The sequence below is a fragment of the Melospiza georgiana genome, chromosome 27 (assembly GCF_028018845.1).
Source record: "Melospiza georgiana isolate bMelGeo1 chromosome 27, bMelGeo1.pri, whole genome shotgun sequence".
Lineage (NCBI taxonomy): Eukaryota > Metazoa > Chordata > Aves > Passeriformes > Passerellidae > Melospiza > Melospiza georgiana.
Genome location: NC_080456.1, coordinates 4185445 through 4192018, shown reverse-complemented (window position 1 = coordinate 4192018; position 6574 = coordinate 4185445).

Sequence of the window (6574 nt, the reverse complement as noted above, 5' to 3'; positions counted from 1 at the left end):
CTGCCCGCCCGGCCAGGCTGCCAGGAGGCCGAGGGATGTCACCGGAGAGAGGTGGGACGCGGAGCCGGCGGTGACGTGCGGCCAGCACAGCGACGGCTGGAGGAAGAGGGGGATGTTGATGTTTGCCAGCGGCGATGTGGGACTGGGGTTTGGGGTTTGGGGTTTTTTTTTTTACAGCTTTCCATCGTTGATGTGGACTCGAGGAGGGGTTTTGCAGCTTTTCCCCAGGCTCTCCCTTGTGGGGTGGTGAGGTGGCCCACACCAGTGTTAGTGTGGGACAGGGTGGAGCACGTGCTGTCCCCTCACATCTCCGCTGTCCTTGGGAGCTGCCACCAGGGTCCAGTGAGCTCACAGACTCAAGCAGAGGTTGGTGTTGGGCACAGAGCAGTGCATTGCCATCTCTGGGTGTTGTGACATCTTGGGACCGAGTCACCCTCTGACTCTCCGGGGCAGAGGTGGTGCTGAGGTTTGGTTCAGAGAGCCAAACTCATCCACGGGGGCCTGGAAATCTTGGCATTGTGCTGTGGTGGTGACAAGCTGGTGCCAATAATTGGAAAGAGGTGCTTTCTGGTGGGCAGGAATAAAATCAGAGGAAGGAGGGATGAAATTCTCTGCCATGTTTGCGTGGTGTGCAGGGGTTGAGGATCAGAGCAGGGTTGGGGTCTGTGGGCCCAGGGCAGCATTGGGGTGCTGGTGAAAGAGTGGGGAGCAGCCTTGGGGTGCTGGTGGGTGTTGGGGGGGCTGTGTTGGTGTCTTGTCTTGTGTTTGTACTCTGTGAAACGGCTGCGTGGGAATAAAAAGTGTTGTAATCCTTCGTAAGCACCGGCTCCTGTGTGATGGGGGTGAGGAACAGCGGGGCCTGGAGGACACCAAGGCTGCCAAGAGTCCCTGGGAGGGATGGACAGGGAGCTTTGGGGTGCCAGGAACAGAGGGGCCTGGAGGACACCAAGGCTGCCAAGAGTCCCTGGGAGGGATGGACAGGGAGCTTTGGGGTGCCAGGCAGGGGCACAGCAGAGCTGAGGGCACGGGTTGTGGCTGGATGTGGGTCTGGCAGGTTTGCCATGGGGTGGGCTGGGATGTAGGGCAGAAGGAGCAGAGGAGATTTGGGTTCTGGAGCAGAGGAGGGCATCTGGTTCCTTTCCTCAAGACAAGAGGTGGGTAACAGGATGTCATGGACTCTGCTCTGCTTGTTCTCTGCCTCTCAGCTCCCTCTCTGTGCCCTCTGTGTGTGTGTTAGCTCTGAATTCTCTCCTTCACCCTCTTTGCTGCCTGTGACTGCCTCTGCTGCCTCATTCCCCCATTTCTGCTCCTCCTTGCTCTCCTGTCCCTGCTCCCTCTGTCCTCACTGTGCCCTCTCTCTGTGCTTCTTTGCCTTCCCTCTCCTGTCCCTGCTCTGTGCCCCCTCCCAGAGTCACTCTCAGCTGGCCCCAGTGTCTCTCTGTCTCTTTGCCCTCTCTCTCCCACATTTCCCCTCTGCTCTCGTTGCTCTCCAGGTCTCCCCTCTCCCTCTCCGGTCTCTCGTTGCCCCTGGCCGTGTCTCCCACCCTTATCTCGTTAATTCCTGAGCTGCTGAAGGGTGGCGGCAGCGTGGCCGTGCTGCACCCCAGGGAGCTGCCGGGGGCTCTGGGGGTGCTGTGGCTGTGGGGGGACACCCCGAGGATGGGGAGGATCCCCAGGGCACCGGAGGATGGTGCTGGCTGGCCTTTGGGGGCTGAGCAGGGGAGTGAACGGCGCAGGGGGGAGGTGGGAGCGCTGCAAGAGCTCGTGGGGATGGTAAATATTTTCTTTGGCTCTTAAAGGGTTTGGAGATTGACCAAAGAGCGATGGTGAGAGGAGAGCCTGAGTGTGGGGAGCACACTGACCACAGCCCTGACCACAGAAATGACCAAAGAACTGACCACAGCCCTGACCACAGCCCTGATCAGAGAACTGACCACAGCCCTGACCACAGCCCTGACCACAGAACTGACCACAGCACTGACCACAGCACTGACCACAGAACTGACCAGAGAACTGACCACAGAACTGACCACAGAACTGACCAGAGAACTGACCACAGCCCTGACCACAGCCCTGACCACAGCCCTGACCACAGCTCTGATCACAGCCCTGACCACAGCCCTGATCAGAGAACTGACCAGAGAACTGACCACAGCTCTGACCACAGAACTGACCACAGCCCTGACCACAGCACGGACCACAGCCCTGACCACAGCCCTGACCACAGAACTGACCACAGCTCTGACCACAGCACTGACCACAGCCCTGACCACAGAACTGACCACAGCACTGACCACAGCCCTGACCACAGAACTGACCACAGCCCTGACCACAGAACTGACCACAGCACTGACCACAGCCCTGACCACAGCACTGACCACAGCCCTGACCACAGCACTGACCACAGCTCTGACCACAGCGCTTGCTGGGAAGGACGAAAGTTTGACAAGAAAGTTTCACAGATTTGTGTGCTTGGCAGAAAGATTTTTGAATGGAGGATCTGCTTCCATCTCTACTCCTTCTTCAAGTTTCGATATAGAAGAAAAGAATTGCTGAGCCAGTCTCACTGGATAACCAGTGAGGCAAAAGGTGTGTTAGTTAGAAGGGGTTTGTATGGCTTAGAGCAAAGGATAAACCCACCCCAAACCAGAAGATGTTTTTACCAAGCAGAAAGAGATCACAGGCAAACAAGGCAACAAAGCTGCAAATCAAAAAAAGGTCTCAGAATTTTCCACTGCAAGAAAACTGAAAAACAACTTCCAGCTTGAACTGCAATGTACTGACTTTTCTTCCAACTGTATATGTTTTTCTTTTGCAGACTCCTGGCTGATTTAGCCCAAATTTATTAAAGAGTGATTACCTGCCTCTATGTTAATGATGATTAAAACCAAACCCTGGTTGAGTTGTGCTGTTAATGGTGGTACCCCAATAAATTTGGTTTCAAGTTTCAAACGCTGTTGGTGTCTTTTACATCCATCCAAGATCTGCAGCTCCAGAGGGTGACGGGGTGGGGGGACAGAGGGAACAGATTGAGCTGGAGGGCTCTGAGCTGCTCCAAATGCACGGGAATTTCCCCACCCCAAATCCCAAGGGGGCACAGAAGGAGCTGTCACACAGGGCAGGGCTGGGAGCTTTGTCAGGAATAACTCTGCTCACCCTGAGGAACCCAAAGGAGCAAGAGAAACCCCAAATTATTCATAGCTGACATCAAGCAAGCCCCAGAACGATGCAAAGGGACCCCAAAGTGTGTGGAGAGAGCGAGTTTGAGGTCAAAAACCCATGATGACCTGAAGGAACCCCAAGTTTTAATTTTTGACCTTTAGAAATCCCAAAATGACCGAAATAACCCCAAAAGTGACCTAAAGGAACCTCAAAGTCTTCTGGAGAGAGTTTGAACTCCAATAACCCCGATGACCCATAGTAACCCCAATGACCTATAGTAACCCCAAATTTTAAGGATTGACCTCCAGTAACCCAAAAATGACCTATAGTAACCCCAAATGTGACCTAAAGTAACCCCAAAATTTTCAGTAGAGAGTGAGTTTGACCTCTAATAACCCAAATGACCTATAGTAACCCCAATGACCTATAGTAACCCCAAATCTTAATTTTTGACCTCTAGTAACCCCAAAGTGACCTCTAGTAACCCCAAAATGACCTGAAGTGACCCCAAAAGTGACCTAAAGTAACCCCAAACTTTTCGTGAGAGAGTCAATTTGACCTCAAGTAACCCCAATGACCTATAGTAACCCCAATGACCTATAGTAACCCCAAATTTTAAGGATTGACCTCTAGTAACCCCAAAATGACCTATAGTAACCCCAAATGTGACCTAAAGTAACCCCAAAATTTTCAGGAATGAGCAAGTTTGACCTCTAATAACCCCAATGACCTATAATAACCCCAATGACCTGTAGTAACCCCAAAGTGACCTCTAGTAACCCCACAATGACCTAAAGTAACCCCAAATGTGACCTAAAGTAACCCCAAAATTTTCAGGAATGAGCAAGTTTGACCTCTAATAACCCCAATGACCTATAATAACCCCAATGACCTGTAGTAACCCCAAAGTGACCTCTAGTAACCCCACAATGACCTAAAGTAACCCCAAAAGTGACCTAAAGTAACCCCAAAATTTTCAGGAATGAGCAAGTTTGACCTCAAGTAACCCAATGACCTATAGTAACCCCAATGACCTATAGTAACCCCAAATTTTAATTGTGGCCCTGTAGTAACCCACAAAATGCTGACAGTAATCCCAAAGTGCTCTACAGAGAGTGAGTTTGAGCATGATAATTAAGCTAATTAAAATTTGGGGCTACTATAGGTCATTGGGGTTACTAGAGGTCATTGGGGTTACTTGAGGTCAAACTTGCTCTCTCCAGAAAATTTTGGGGTTACTTTAGGTCACTTTTGGGGTCACTTCAGGTCATTTTGGGGTTACTACAGGTCAATCCTTAAAAATTTGGGGTTACTATAGGTCATTGTGGGGTCACTAGAGGTCACTTTGGGGTTACTATAGGTCATTGGGGTTACTATAGATCATTGGGGTTACTTGAGGTCAAACTTGCTCTCTCCTGAAAATGTTGGGGTTACTTTAGGTCACTTTTGGGGTTACTATAGGTCATTGTGGGGTCACTAGAGGTCAATCCTTAAAATCTGGGGTTACTATAGGTCATTGTGGGGTCACTAGAGGTCATTTTGGGGTTACTATAGGTCATTGGGGTTACTATAGGTCATTGGGGTTATTAGAGGTCAAACTTGCTCTCTCCTGAAAATTTTGGGGTTACTTTAGGTCACTTTTGAGGTTACTATAGGTCATTGCGGGGTCACTAGAGGTCATTTTGGGGTTACTATAGGTCATTGGGGTTATTATAGGTCATAGGGGTTATTAGAGGTCAAACTAACTCTCTCCTGAAAATTGTGGGGTTATTTTAGGTCATTTTTGAGGTCACTTCAGGTCATTTTGGGGTTACTACAGGTCAATCCTTAAAATTTGGGGTTACTATAGGTCATTGTGGGGTCACTAGAGGTCACTTTGGGGTTACTATAGGTCATTGGGGTTACTATAGGTCATTGGGGTTACTTGAGGTCAAACTTGCTCTCTCCTGAAAATTTTGGGGTTACTTTAGGTCACTTTTGGGGTTACTATAGGTCATTGTGGGGTCACTAGAGGTCATTTTGGGGTTACTATAGGTCATTGGGGTTATTATAGGTCATTGGGGTTATTAGAGGTCAAACTTGCTCTCTCCTGAAAATTGTGGGGTTACTTTAGGTCATTTTTGAGGTCACTTCAGGTCATTTTGGGGTTACTAGAGGTCACTTTGGGGTTACTAGAGGTCAAAAATTAAGATTTGGGGTTACTATAGGTCATTGGGGTTACTATAGGTCATTTGGGTTATTAGAGGTCAAACTCACTCTCTACTGAAAATTTTGGGGTTACTTTAGGTCACATTTGGGGTTACTAGAGGTCAATCCTTAAAATTTGGGGTTACTATAGGTCATTGGGGGTACTTGAGGTCAAAAATTAAAATTTGGGGTTACTATAGGTCAAACTCACTCACTTCATAAAATTTTGGGGTTCCTTCAGGTCACTTTGGGGTTATGACCCCATAAGAAACCCCATTTATTTGGTGGAGGCCACATTTGTACCAAAATAAAAAAAAAAGTCTCTATATTCTAATAAAAAGAGCAAACAGGGCTGATTTAAAATAATTTTTATTGAGAAATAATAATTATGTACAACTTTATCCCTTTTTTAACTTAGACCAAATATTTCCTCCAGCTGAGCCCAAACCCATTTTATTTTAATGCTTAAATAAAGATGATTCCAGAAGGAATGAAAGTTCTGCACAGCATTTCCTCATGGAGCAACGATGGATTTTTCTTTCCTCCTTCATCTTTCCATATCAATATCCTGCATTTGTTACAGATGGATAAAAATGTGCATCAAACATGGAATTTTTTGGAGTTTCAGATATATCTATAGCCATCTATATAATCTATATCTACCTATATTATCTATATCTGTGGCTATACAGATATACACACTTTTATATATATATATAGATAGATATAGATATAAATATCTACATATCTATTTTTATATATTTTTATATTTCTATATAGATATCTATATAGAAATATATATATTTATATATAGATAGATATAGATAGATTAGATATAGATATCTAGATATCTATTTATATATATATTTCTATATTTCTATATAGATATCTATATATTTATATATTTAGATATTTATATATAGATTAATATAGATAGATAGATAGATAGATAGATGATATAGATATCTAGATATGTATTTATATATATATCTCTATATATCTCTATGTATCTCTATTTCTATATTTTTATATATATCTATATATTTATATGTTTATATATATAATATATAGCTATACCTATAAATATAAATCTATATATCTATATATCTATATATCTATATCTATATCTATATATATATATATGCAGATAGCCATATGCACATATATTTATCTATATGCACACAAATATTTCCCATATATATTTGGGAAATATATATATATATAT